The sequence below is a fragment of the Lytechinus variegatus genome, chromosome 4 (genome assembly GCF_018143015.1).
Source record: "Lytechinus variegatus isolate NC3 chromosome 4, Lvar_3.0, whole genome shotgun sequence".
In the NCBI taxonomy this organism is placed as follows: domain Eukaryota; kingdom Metazoa; phylum Echinodermata; class Echinoidea; order Temnopleuroida; family Toxopneustidae; genus Lytechinus; species Lytechinus variegatus.
In genome coordinates, this window is record NC_054743.1 from 19,640,531 (window position 1) to 19,651,990 (window position 11,460).

Sequence of the window (11,460 nt, forward strand, 5' to 3'; positions counted from 1 at the left end):
TCATTTATTTCTTTAATGATTTTTAAACAGTGTGTCGTGATGACCCACTCTTTCGAAGTACAGATTTGTGCTTTGATCGATAATACTTATTGTAGTATTCTCTTTCTTACTATCGGAGTTTAAAGATTTGTTTTCGGGCTAAATGTTTTTACAAAACCAGAACCCAGTGATCAAACAAATAATAACACATTTATTTTCATGATTTTTTTTATTCCTTTGGGGTATATTCAAGTAATATTTAGTAAATTAATGTTTACTGCAAGGAGAAAGATGTAAATGCTTTGAGGTAAACGTATGATAGTGTCTTCTGCAGGTTCTGAGCTAGATTTACACTGCAAAATGGGTGTAAAGTTACCAAGAACGTCTGCACAGTACACCACATCAATCTTTACATCAGTGTCCGATGTGTAAATTGGATAACTAAGGTTGTGGTCCAAATATCAGAGCCTCGTCTTTAATACAAAGATTTACAATTGATCCGATCAATCTCAAGTATATGGAAATCCATGAATGTCATTTTGTTTTTCATTTTGGAAATCTATTTTATGTCCTTTGGAAACAAAGAGAAGTATACTGAATTGTCAAGAAAACAGTGAATGTATGAATTTACATAATTTCTAGAAAATATTTTGATCACATGCACGGGCATTTTAGATGTTGACGTTGCTGCTGACGTTCCATAGATACGATTGATCGGATCAATCGCAACCTCTTGTAAGACGGGCCCCAGATGTGGGGATATTGGTAGAAATAAGGTTTGGTAGGTCTGTATCGATCCCCATCTCAGGAACCTGCTCTTACCTGTGAAAAAAAGAACACATAAAATAAACACTGTTTATATTTCATGAATCTGTCTTTCATTTTTTTCCGAATTAAGATGGGTATCCATTCCAATAGTTCAAGTCTACCCCAACAGGAATTTTATTTGAAAATAAAGGAAAAGGCAAACAAGAATGTAGAAAAGAATAAAAAGGAACAAAACACAAGAAAGTTTAAGATATTTTAAAGTGATTTGCATAAAGAAGTTAAATGCTTGGTGCATTGATATTTCGATGATGTCACCAAATCGCTGTGACTTTTGTGCATTGTATGAATTATACAATGTTTTGATTCTTGCACAAATACAGTAAGGAATAACTTAACAAAAATACAGTAGTTTGCACCAATTTCAATTCACATTTTTAGGGAGGAAGTAGAAAATTGATTAGTTATATATATATATATATTATTGGTTCCCTCATTTGCATACCAACCAACGCATATGAATTTAGCAAAACTTTGACATGTAATAACTCCCTCGATGATATTTTCAGCGTTAAGATGGTTTGATTGTTTTCTTTTAATTCAAATCAACCTTTTGTTGGGGTAAATTTCCCTTTACAGAAGCAATATCAATTGTTTTCACATTTAATTTAGTAACCTGGACTTTCCCGTGGTAGGCCTGTTTGATATACATGGTAAAAATGAAATTGGATATTTAGCGCGACATCTCGCAACCCGAAGAATAAATTCATATTAACAATAAAGTTTGTTTGAAGAGAATGATAAGTTCTACATTACGAAGCATAAGATAGTAGACCACTGGGGGCACATCAGGCGCATCCCCCCCCCCTCCCTTGAGAGGCATAATCAAAATTTGTACGGTAATGTAAATATGCCGTTCTAACACAAGTGACCCTCCCCCTCCCTCCCCTTTGAAAGCGAGAACATTTTTTTGCTTGTCAAATTGGGGGTGAAAACCTTTATTTATTCATCGGGGACGGGGACTTGGATCCGCCCCTGGCCCGTTACAGTAATAGACTCACTTTGATGAAATTATCCAATGATGCCACAAGCCTTGCGAACGCCATTTACAAGCTTCTTAACATCGGCTGTCTCATAGAGGCCATATTCCATGTCTTCTGAAATCTTCTCAGGAAACGCAACTGACATTCTATAGGCTAAAACAATTAAAAGGAAAAATAGACAGGAGTCTTGCTGATACATCTATAATACTAAATTTATTCCAGTTAAAAGAGGAAAGAGCATCAGCACATCAATAAGATGGGACTTTTTCATTCAGATAAACGAGCTGTTTTGAATGGTCTTGACTTACAAAAATCGGTAGCGAAATCATGATGTCTAATTATACCCCTTTCACAAACTCATCCTCCAATTATCTGCAAATATACCCCTTTCACAAACCCAATTATGCGGATATTATCCGCATAATTTGGTTGTAAAATCGGAGCTGGATCAGAGTTATCCGAATAATAGCAGCATCGGGACCAGATTTTGGCTTTGTGAATGCATTTCCAACGTAATGCTGATAATTGCCATTGTGCGGTCAAAAAAGGTCACCCTTTTCCAGCACAGGTCTCACAGGCCTAATTCATTCCCCATAGACTCATGTGTTAAATTGGCACTTTAAAAAATTCATAAAAAATAAGGATGAAATTCGGGGGTCGAATGTTTACTACCAGTGGATAGGATATATATCTGGCAATTCATATCTGACCAGAAAAGGGTCCCTCGACCTGCTCATTTTAAAAATAAATTTGCGTGTTTGAAGACATCGTCAGGGTGAGCAGATTCATCTCCTCAAACAGCAAAATAGCCCTAATCCTTCCGCCAGTTAAAATATAGTCCAAAATTTGTGATATTTCTTCCCAATTTGGGAAAAGGAAGTTCAGTAATTACCAAAAATAGAATCAGTGTTAGATGAACAATCATATGCATACACTTTGTCAATCAGCCATATCAAAATAAAAAAAAATAGCAATGGGTTGGCTCGAATGAATATCTATGGCCTGCCACTAGTAATTAGGCCCGTGAAACCTGCACAACCCCGTCGGAGGGGGCTTGTGCAGTTGCCATGACAATTATCCACCTTTTTCAGGTCGGGCGCTCGTTAAAAAAATAATGCGGATTATTTTTGGAGTTTGTGAACGCAATTTTTATTGAATTATATCTGAAGTTGGGGGAATGATTGAAACTTCGTAACACAGAATCATGAACAAACATGGACAAAAGAATGAGAGATGTGAGTTCATCAGCCTGATATTATTGAAAATAAAAGATATCTTACAAAGAAATTTTAGATATGCTGCTTTGTATAGGATTGTGTGGTATCTGTCCTTTTCTTCTGTTAATTTAATTTCAACATAGTTTTATATCTTATTTATTTCAATATTGACAATAATTTATTTCCCCCTACTAGGGTAGCCTGCTCGACAAGCCATCTGGCTTTTTGTGGCTTTCCCCTAATTAAATATGTTAACATTATTCGTATATACCACGTATACCAAATTATTGTTTAATCTTTGCTTTCCTGTTGTGTATAGATATATGTATTTTCTTAATGTTATTTTTGTATGGAATTTGAAATAAATGAACTGAACTGAATAATAATAAACAAAATCCAACAAAGGCAAAAAACAATGAATGACTTTCAATGTCAGTTACTATTTTAGTGTTTTATCTTATAATCTGACACTATTTACTTATATCAAGTTAGGTGACAATTACCCACACGTTGTGGGAAATGTTTCACAGAGTAAACGAAAGGGACTTGTAGGGTGTAACAAAAACTTCGTTTGACAACTTCCGATTTTTTATTTGATTTTTATTTGATTTGATATCTGCATTCATCAGCTCATGATGAATATGCAACATAACTATACTAAAGTATAAAACCTTCAAGTTTTACAAAACAATAATACAATAGTCATATAAGCATAGAAAATAGTATTAACTTGAAAGTAAATATCATAGTTAAAAGGAACGCAGGAGATCGCCATCGCGAGCGATTAAGCTTGAAAATGATGGCGGCCTCGTAAATATATTGTCAAACGAAGTCTTTTTTAATCCGTCAGTTACCGTAGTAACATTGCTTCTCAGTAAGCCAATTTTTTTAAGGTGAAGGTCTGACAAGTTGTCGGAAGAGAATATATAGTGAAACGCTCCCTGAATACCGTTTCACTGAACATTGACAGTTGACATGGTTGATGGCGCACTTACCTAAATCACGTGAAGGAATTTGATTGACTACATCACACCCAGATTGGACTCCTTTCTTGATGTCATTGCCGATCGACTTTCCCACATGTTTCACCTTGTTGAAAGCCCTCTTAAACCAGTTCTGCAGCTCCACGTCATTCAAATCTAAATCATCATCTTCTGTAAGCATGGTAAGTAGAAGAGATAAATTTCATTGTCCTTCAGCTTCAAAATACCGGGATGATTTGTCATTTATGATTAGACAATCTCCACACTATTCAATTTTCAGACTAGCATTTAAAACCCATATTTTTTCTAGTTTGTATGTACATAATAAACGCTTTTTAGGAAAGGCGCATACTATATACCCTATGCATATTAATAATTGTGTGAGAAATATTTTATATGCTTAACGAATAGCACTTCTAAAATGAATTCGATGCAGATGTAATAATCGAGAATGTTGAACCCCTCCAAATTTATAACAATGAAATATTACTAATCGACGAACAAAATGATTAATCAATGTAAAATTGGGACAAAATGTTGATCATTATTGATCGTACATTACTAATAAAAATATATGAGATTTAAACAGTTCTGACAGCTTGTCAGACGACAAATGTCCATCAAAATATAATCCCCAGAAAAGACTAACATGAGACTAAAAGATTCGTCCTTAGAACATGTATAATATTACGTCATTATACAAAACTAACCCTTTCTCATCATACCAGCTCTCTCGCCCCCCCCCCCTCTCCTCCCTATATCTTACTCTCTCCCCCTCTTAACACGCACTCTCTGTCTTTCTCTATCATATCCATCAATCTATTTTATCTGTCTACCCCTCTCCGTCCCCCTCTCTCTCTCTTTGTATTCGTTTCTCCATATCATTTTCTCTCACCCCCCCCCATTCTCTCATCGAACTTGTCTGTGTGATGATGTAATATATTTATATACATATATATTGATTATTTATATTTTTATTAGGTGTTCAAAACTGATTCACAATGTACAAATACAGGTTTGTACAAGTTAGATAACAAACTTTTGAAAGTGTTTTGTAATCTCATCATGTTTTGCAGCAATAAGATAATCAGATCTAAACTCCATTGTATAATGAAGGAAAGAAAGGAATGAAACTTAGGGGGTTATTTTTTCTATTTTTACATCGACAAATATGACAATGAGTACAAAACAGGAGAAAAAAAAGAATATACATTAATAATGATTGTTTTGGTCTTTGCTTCATTAAAATATTCTTTGGAAATTCAACAATTACACTCCCTCTTCAGGTTTTGACCTCAAGGACTTTTCCAAACATTTCCAGAGAGGTAACGATCGCACACTAAACCATTAATGTACAAAGTAAGGATATTATTGATCTTACCGAGCATATCTTCAAGCATGTATTCATCGAATTCTTCCTCATCATAACCATATCCCAACGACACTGCCAACGCCAAAGCTAGGACGAAAATCGTCACCTTCATTTTGGTGGTATTTGATCTGCAAAGGAGATAAACAAGATGTTTCTAAAACCGTTTCAGTAAAGCTTCAAATTCATTTTTTTAAAAATCAATTCTCCACTGAAATTGAATGTCTTCATTTTGTAATAAAACCTGAAATTTGAATGATTTTAATTTTCATAAATGTTTGCCAAAGCTAGGAAAAAAATCGTCACCTTCATTTTGGTGGTATTTGATCTGCAAAGGAGATAAACAAGATGTTTCTAAAACTGTTTCAGTAAAGCTTCAAATTCATTTTTTAAAAATCAATTCTCCACTGAAATTGAATGTCTTCATTTTGTAATAAAACCTGAAATTTGAATGATTTTAATTTTCATAAATGTTTGCCTTTTCAGCGTACACAATGTAATGAACTCCAATCATTATCATTTTTATGATTGTTAGCCTGTAAACATTTAAAACAAAATACACAGACAGCACTGGACTAGGACAACTGATACAAGTAAGATTTTTATTTAAAGGGATGCTCAATATTTATATCTAAATAAATCGACTAAAATTCACAAAGCAAAATGCTGAAAATTTCATCCAAATCAGATAACAGAAAACAAAGTTATTGAATTTTAAAGTTTAGCTACATCTATATTTTGTGAAAAATGTATGCACGTCGTCATGAATATTCATTATAGTTGGGCTGATGATGTCTCATCCCCATGTTACTTTTCCTTATGTTATTACATGAAATCACAGTTGCTTGATTTTTTCATATATCTGTAAAAGATGTGTCTCCACTATAATGAATTAAGTCGCAGCAATAAATAACTAAATAATGCACTTAATCAGTTGTCTGTCCAATTAATATAGTTTAAGAAAAAATATTAATAAACCTAATTTCATATAATAAAATACAAAGTAACTCTTGATTATGACTTATCTCTGATCTAGTGTATAGAATAAACATATCATGTTTGGTATCAAATTAAAGTTTATGAAAAATGGATTGTGCTCTTTATATACAAAAATAAAACACACTGTGTCATAAACAAGAACGGCTATGCCTAATGTCCTGTTCCACATTCTATCAGTTATTTTCTGAAGATGTCATGGGAGTAGAAGCATATATAATTTTTCTCTGACGACACTGATGTTTCTGTTCTACCAGACTCTTCTCCTTTTGGGGTTTACAAGTCTTCTACATACTAATGAAAAGGTAATCGATGTGTATGGTATTGAAACTAGAAGAAAAACTGGCTGTGCACAGACAATAGACCAGTTATGGGCAATTTTAGTCAAATGACCTTTCATTTCTTTCATCATGATAGGTAGATTTCAAAGCAAGATATTACGTAAGCTTGCCTTACATAGCAGGATGAAAAAAATGAATAGACCAGGTGATTAGAATAGCACACCAATGAACACTTAATGAAGGTATTTGTCGCATTCCTATTTTGCATATCTTAGCATGTTGCACAATGTACTTGACCAACTGGAAGCATTGTTGTTTTTTGTGGATGTAAATAAAAACGAATATTCAAAAGAATATATGAATAATCAAGACATGAAAGTTGGTGCTTATCTCATTAGATTTTAAAGCACCATGTCACTTTAGTACAAATGACCTTCTTCTGATCATGCGTAGAATCTTTTGATCATGCGCAGAAATGAACTACGAACTGGCTTATTCCTTTCATTAGGTTGGGATACCATGTTGTGTTCATTTGGCAAGGGAAATACTTTCACTCTGAACTTACTGCTTACTCTATAGAGCCTTATGTAGAAAAAGTGGACGGGAATCGGAATCAATTGAAGCTGCACATTAGTATTCAAACTTTATCTCTTTCTTAACTAATAATAAATGTAAAGATTAAGAGCCTACCCCATCGGAAAAGTCAGAAAAATAGGCTCTTCTCCAGGATCTTTATCCGGAGAAAATCTTATCCGAAAGACTCCCCTGCATAAGCTTTCATGTATGGATTCGAAGAATAAGAAAGGAGGGCAGTCCTGTACCTGTTCATAAAACAGTGGATATTCCCATCATGGAATTGTCAGAACTTTTACCATGTGGATTAATATGATTAATATTGGGGCCACCATGCATATTCTAGGGCTATAGTGTTTGTCACTTTGGTGTATCGTATTGTGCCATTCTAAACACAAGTATATTAAACTTAACATGCAATCGAGACAGAAGAGGGGCAAATCAGTCTGGAAGAGGTTTAAGCAAGTTCAGAGTGGAAGTCTTTCCCTTGCCAGATTGACACAATATGGTATCCCAACCTAATATATTGTCTGTGCACAGCCAGCTTTTTTCTGCTAGTTTCTATACCATAATTTCAAGATCGATCACTTTTTCATCAGTTGAAGACTTGTAAACCCTAAAAGGAGAACAGTCTGGTAGAACACCAATGTCAGTGTTGTCAGAGAAAGATTATATACGCTCTACTCCCATGACATCTTCAGAAGATAACTGATACTACGTGGAACAGGACATTAGGCCTATCCGAGTACGTTGAACAAGCCATTAGGCCTACCCGTACTTGTTCATGACACAGTGGTTGCTCACATGAATTTACTTGCTTGCACATGCAAGTCAACGTCACCCTGTTCTATGAGGCTTAATGCAGTTGCTGCCCAGCCGTCGAATCATGTATTTCATAATTCATACTGCAAGTGTGAAGCAAACATGACAAAGAATACAGCTAAGGCAGAGACATGCAGTCGAGATTGTTAAGGAATTTACACCTTTTTAGTACTTATATGCTCCCGCCTTCATTAGACCTTTCATGAGCTAAAATGACCTAAAGGTGACCTTGGTATGTTATTTATATTTGTATAAATGTACACTCCAATTTCCTTAAGCTTTGATACTAAACATAATTTATTCCGTACACTAGACAAGAGATATTTCATTTCATTTATTTTTCCATTTCCAACAATCATTTACATTTACAATATTTTTATAAAATATATCTTGATATAATTATAATCAATAAAACAAAGTAACTTATTATGTATAATAATCAAGATAACAGGTCGGAAACGGAGGAGGCTGCTAAAAAGCGAAGCTTGTAGGATGCAGCCTCCTATGACATATACGTATGACGAATAAAAAAAAAACACAAACACAACATGGTAGAAATTTGAACTTAAATCTATCTGAATGAATAGTTTAAAAGAAATAAAAAGGAAAATAGAAAATGAGAGAAAATAGCAAGATCAGTGGTCTCCAGATTCTTGCCCCGACACTCACAGCGAATATACGGATCAACAGGAAAACGAAAAATATCATATTTCACAGCTCGTAGTGCTGAGTTTATATGAAAATATAATGTATGAGTGATGAAGAGTTAAATAAACTAACGAGTATCTTGGAGAAATTTTTTCAACTTAAATTTAAAATAATTTAGGCTTGGTGAATCTTTGAAAGTATTATTAAGAATGCCCCAAAGTCGAGGGCCTTCGAAAGTGAAGATGGATTTGGCACGAATTGTCCGGGGTAGAGGAAAATGAAATTCCTCGGATTGAGGTGTAGGGTATTTATGAATAGTTTTGTTTTTGTTAAATGAAGAATCAAAGATTGATGGTAGCACATTATAATTGATACATAAATTGACCCAAGTTATATTGATATAATGTTTTTACTTTTAAGATTTTATTGTCAATAAACAATTGACTGTAAATCTATTAATCAGATATAAACTGTAAATCATAATTAAGAGGTTGACCTATATGAACAGGATGGTGTAGTCTATGAAGTCAGAAAATGACGATGCCCCAAGGGTACCAAGGTAGCCCCTGTCAGATTCTAAATATGCACATCCTCTAGATGATTATCAGCCCAAAATACATTTAATGCTCAATTGAGAATGCAGTATATGTTGCATTGCTTTTTTTTTTACCTAACTTGACCTTTCATGACCTTAAATGACCTTTAATTGGTCTGAACGCAATATAAATGCCTTGTGATTCACATTTGTGGATCTGATTTAGCATTTGCTATCAAACATGATACGTTTATTCTGCACAATAGAAAATCAACAATTAAGAGGAATGTATGAAAGTTTGTGTGGTTTATGACGTCACATAAATAAAATTCATCAAGATGCCAAGGTCGCACCATTGGATTCTTAATATACATATCCTCAATTTAACTTTCAGCACAAAATGCACATAATTCCTAACTTATTTGTATTTAAAACAAGATATTTTTGTCTTTTATGTATTACTTACATTTGTAATGCAATTTGACCTTTTATGACCTTTAATGACCTTCAAGTGACAAAAATTTGATTTAAATTCCCAGTGATCCATTTATTTGCATTTGATTTTTCATTAGCTTTAATTTGATACAAAACATGACATGTTTATTTCATAAAATATGAAAGTCATTGTCACTTTGGAAGTGACTTTTTTTAATTATTTAACTACTGCTGCTTGACACCAAATAAGGAATACGTAAAAACTGAGGATTAACAGTTATGAAAGATTTAATCAATATTTCTTTTGGTTTCTTTGACAATGATTGTACATGAAATATACATGATGTGGGTTATGGATAACAAAATATAACTTAACTTAACGGTAATCGTTGATGTGAGCCCCCATCATCCTATCTGGTCTGACATGCCCCACTCGGCCCTATAGTGGTCGGTCCAGTTCCTGGCCTCCGCAGGTTGCGATGTCTCTTCCACTCGGCCTCGGCCTCCGCAGACTGTGTTACCCCTCGATGAGTAGCCCCCAGATAAGAGAGATGTGGCTTCAACGAATTAGTGGACGAGATCGAGCCCCCAATGATGACATGAATTTTGACCAGTCATGTCGGTGGAGAACCGGCGGCAGCTGGGGTCGTTATCTCGTCACCGACGTACATGTAGTCCCTTAGTTTAAACTTAAGGTGGTGTCACACCTTGGCGTTTTAGACAGCGTATGCCCCACGTATCAAAATTTCTGTAAAACGTCGGCATACGCTGAACTTTGATTTTTTTTCAACTCTGGGAGTATACTTAGCGTATTCATAACGAGTTGGACGTATACATAACGTATTAGTAACTTATATCGAACGCTTCGTTAACTTATAAGTAACGTATTCCAACGAATGCTTAGCGTATTGCTGGCGTACACACCTTTATGCCCTACGATAGCCTAACTTACGCATAGCGCGCGGCAGCGTATTGCTGACGAACACGTGTCGTAGCCTATAAAAAGGCTGCCGCTCGACTATTGATTAAAAGGATCAATAATGATGGTATTTCGCCCAGGAAAAACATTGTTCTCATGAGAGAGAATAGTTCCGTTGTTACTGGCAATGACGTTGCGGATACCTTCGCCAACCACTTTAAAAACATAAACGATAGTTTTAAGGGCAAAGTTTTTACCCCTGAAAAAATAGATATTGTTAAAAAATGTGAGGATATCATATCATCTTTTGGTGATGCTAAGGAATGTTGTGTCCTTAATGAACCCTTTACCATGTACGAATTGAGTATATCTTTTAAAAAAATGTAAAGAGTCTTCTCCAGGTAAAGATGGCGTTGGGTATGAAGTATATAAAAATCTCTCACACAAAGGGAAAGGTATAATGTTAGCTATAATCAATAACATATGGGAAACAGGAATTGTTCCCCTCCAGTGTAAGCATTGCGTCATAGTCCCAATATTGAAATCACATAAGGAAGCTACAGACGTTTCTTCCTACAGGCCTATCGCTCTTAATGACTGTTTCATTAAAATAATTGAGAAAATCATCAAAGAAAGAATGGTATGGTTTACGGAAAAGCATAGTTTATTGCCATCTTGCCACAGTGCTTTTAGAAAGGCAAGAAGCACTAAGGACAATATAACTCAACTTGAAAATGACATTCAAACAAGTATTGGGAATAAAGAACATACCCTGGCCGTTTTCTTTGACATGGAGAAGGCTTATGATAGACTATGGAAGGAAGGCTTGATATATAAACTTAATGAACTTGGTTTCCAAGGCAACATAGTTAAGTTCTTATGGAACTATTTAAGC

General features: G+C 34.7%; 1 long non-coding RNA gene across 1 annotated transcript; it reads right to left on the minus strand.

Moving 5' to 3' along the window:
- Nucleotides 1–655: 655 nt before the first annotated feature.
- LOC121412592 lies at nt 656–4,130 on the minus strand. Its single transcript, XR_005969639.1, has 3 exons — nt 4,000–4,130; nt 1,806–1,940; nt 656–801 (listed from the first exon to the last, which is right to left on the minus strand). It is a non-coding gene; the product is annotated as an uncharacterized LOC121412592 (long non-coding RNA).
- Nucleotides 4,131–11,460: the final 7,330 nt, after the last annotated feature.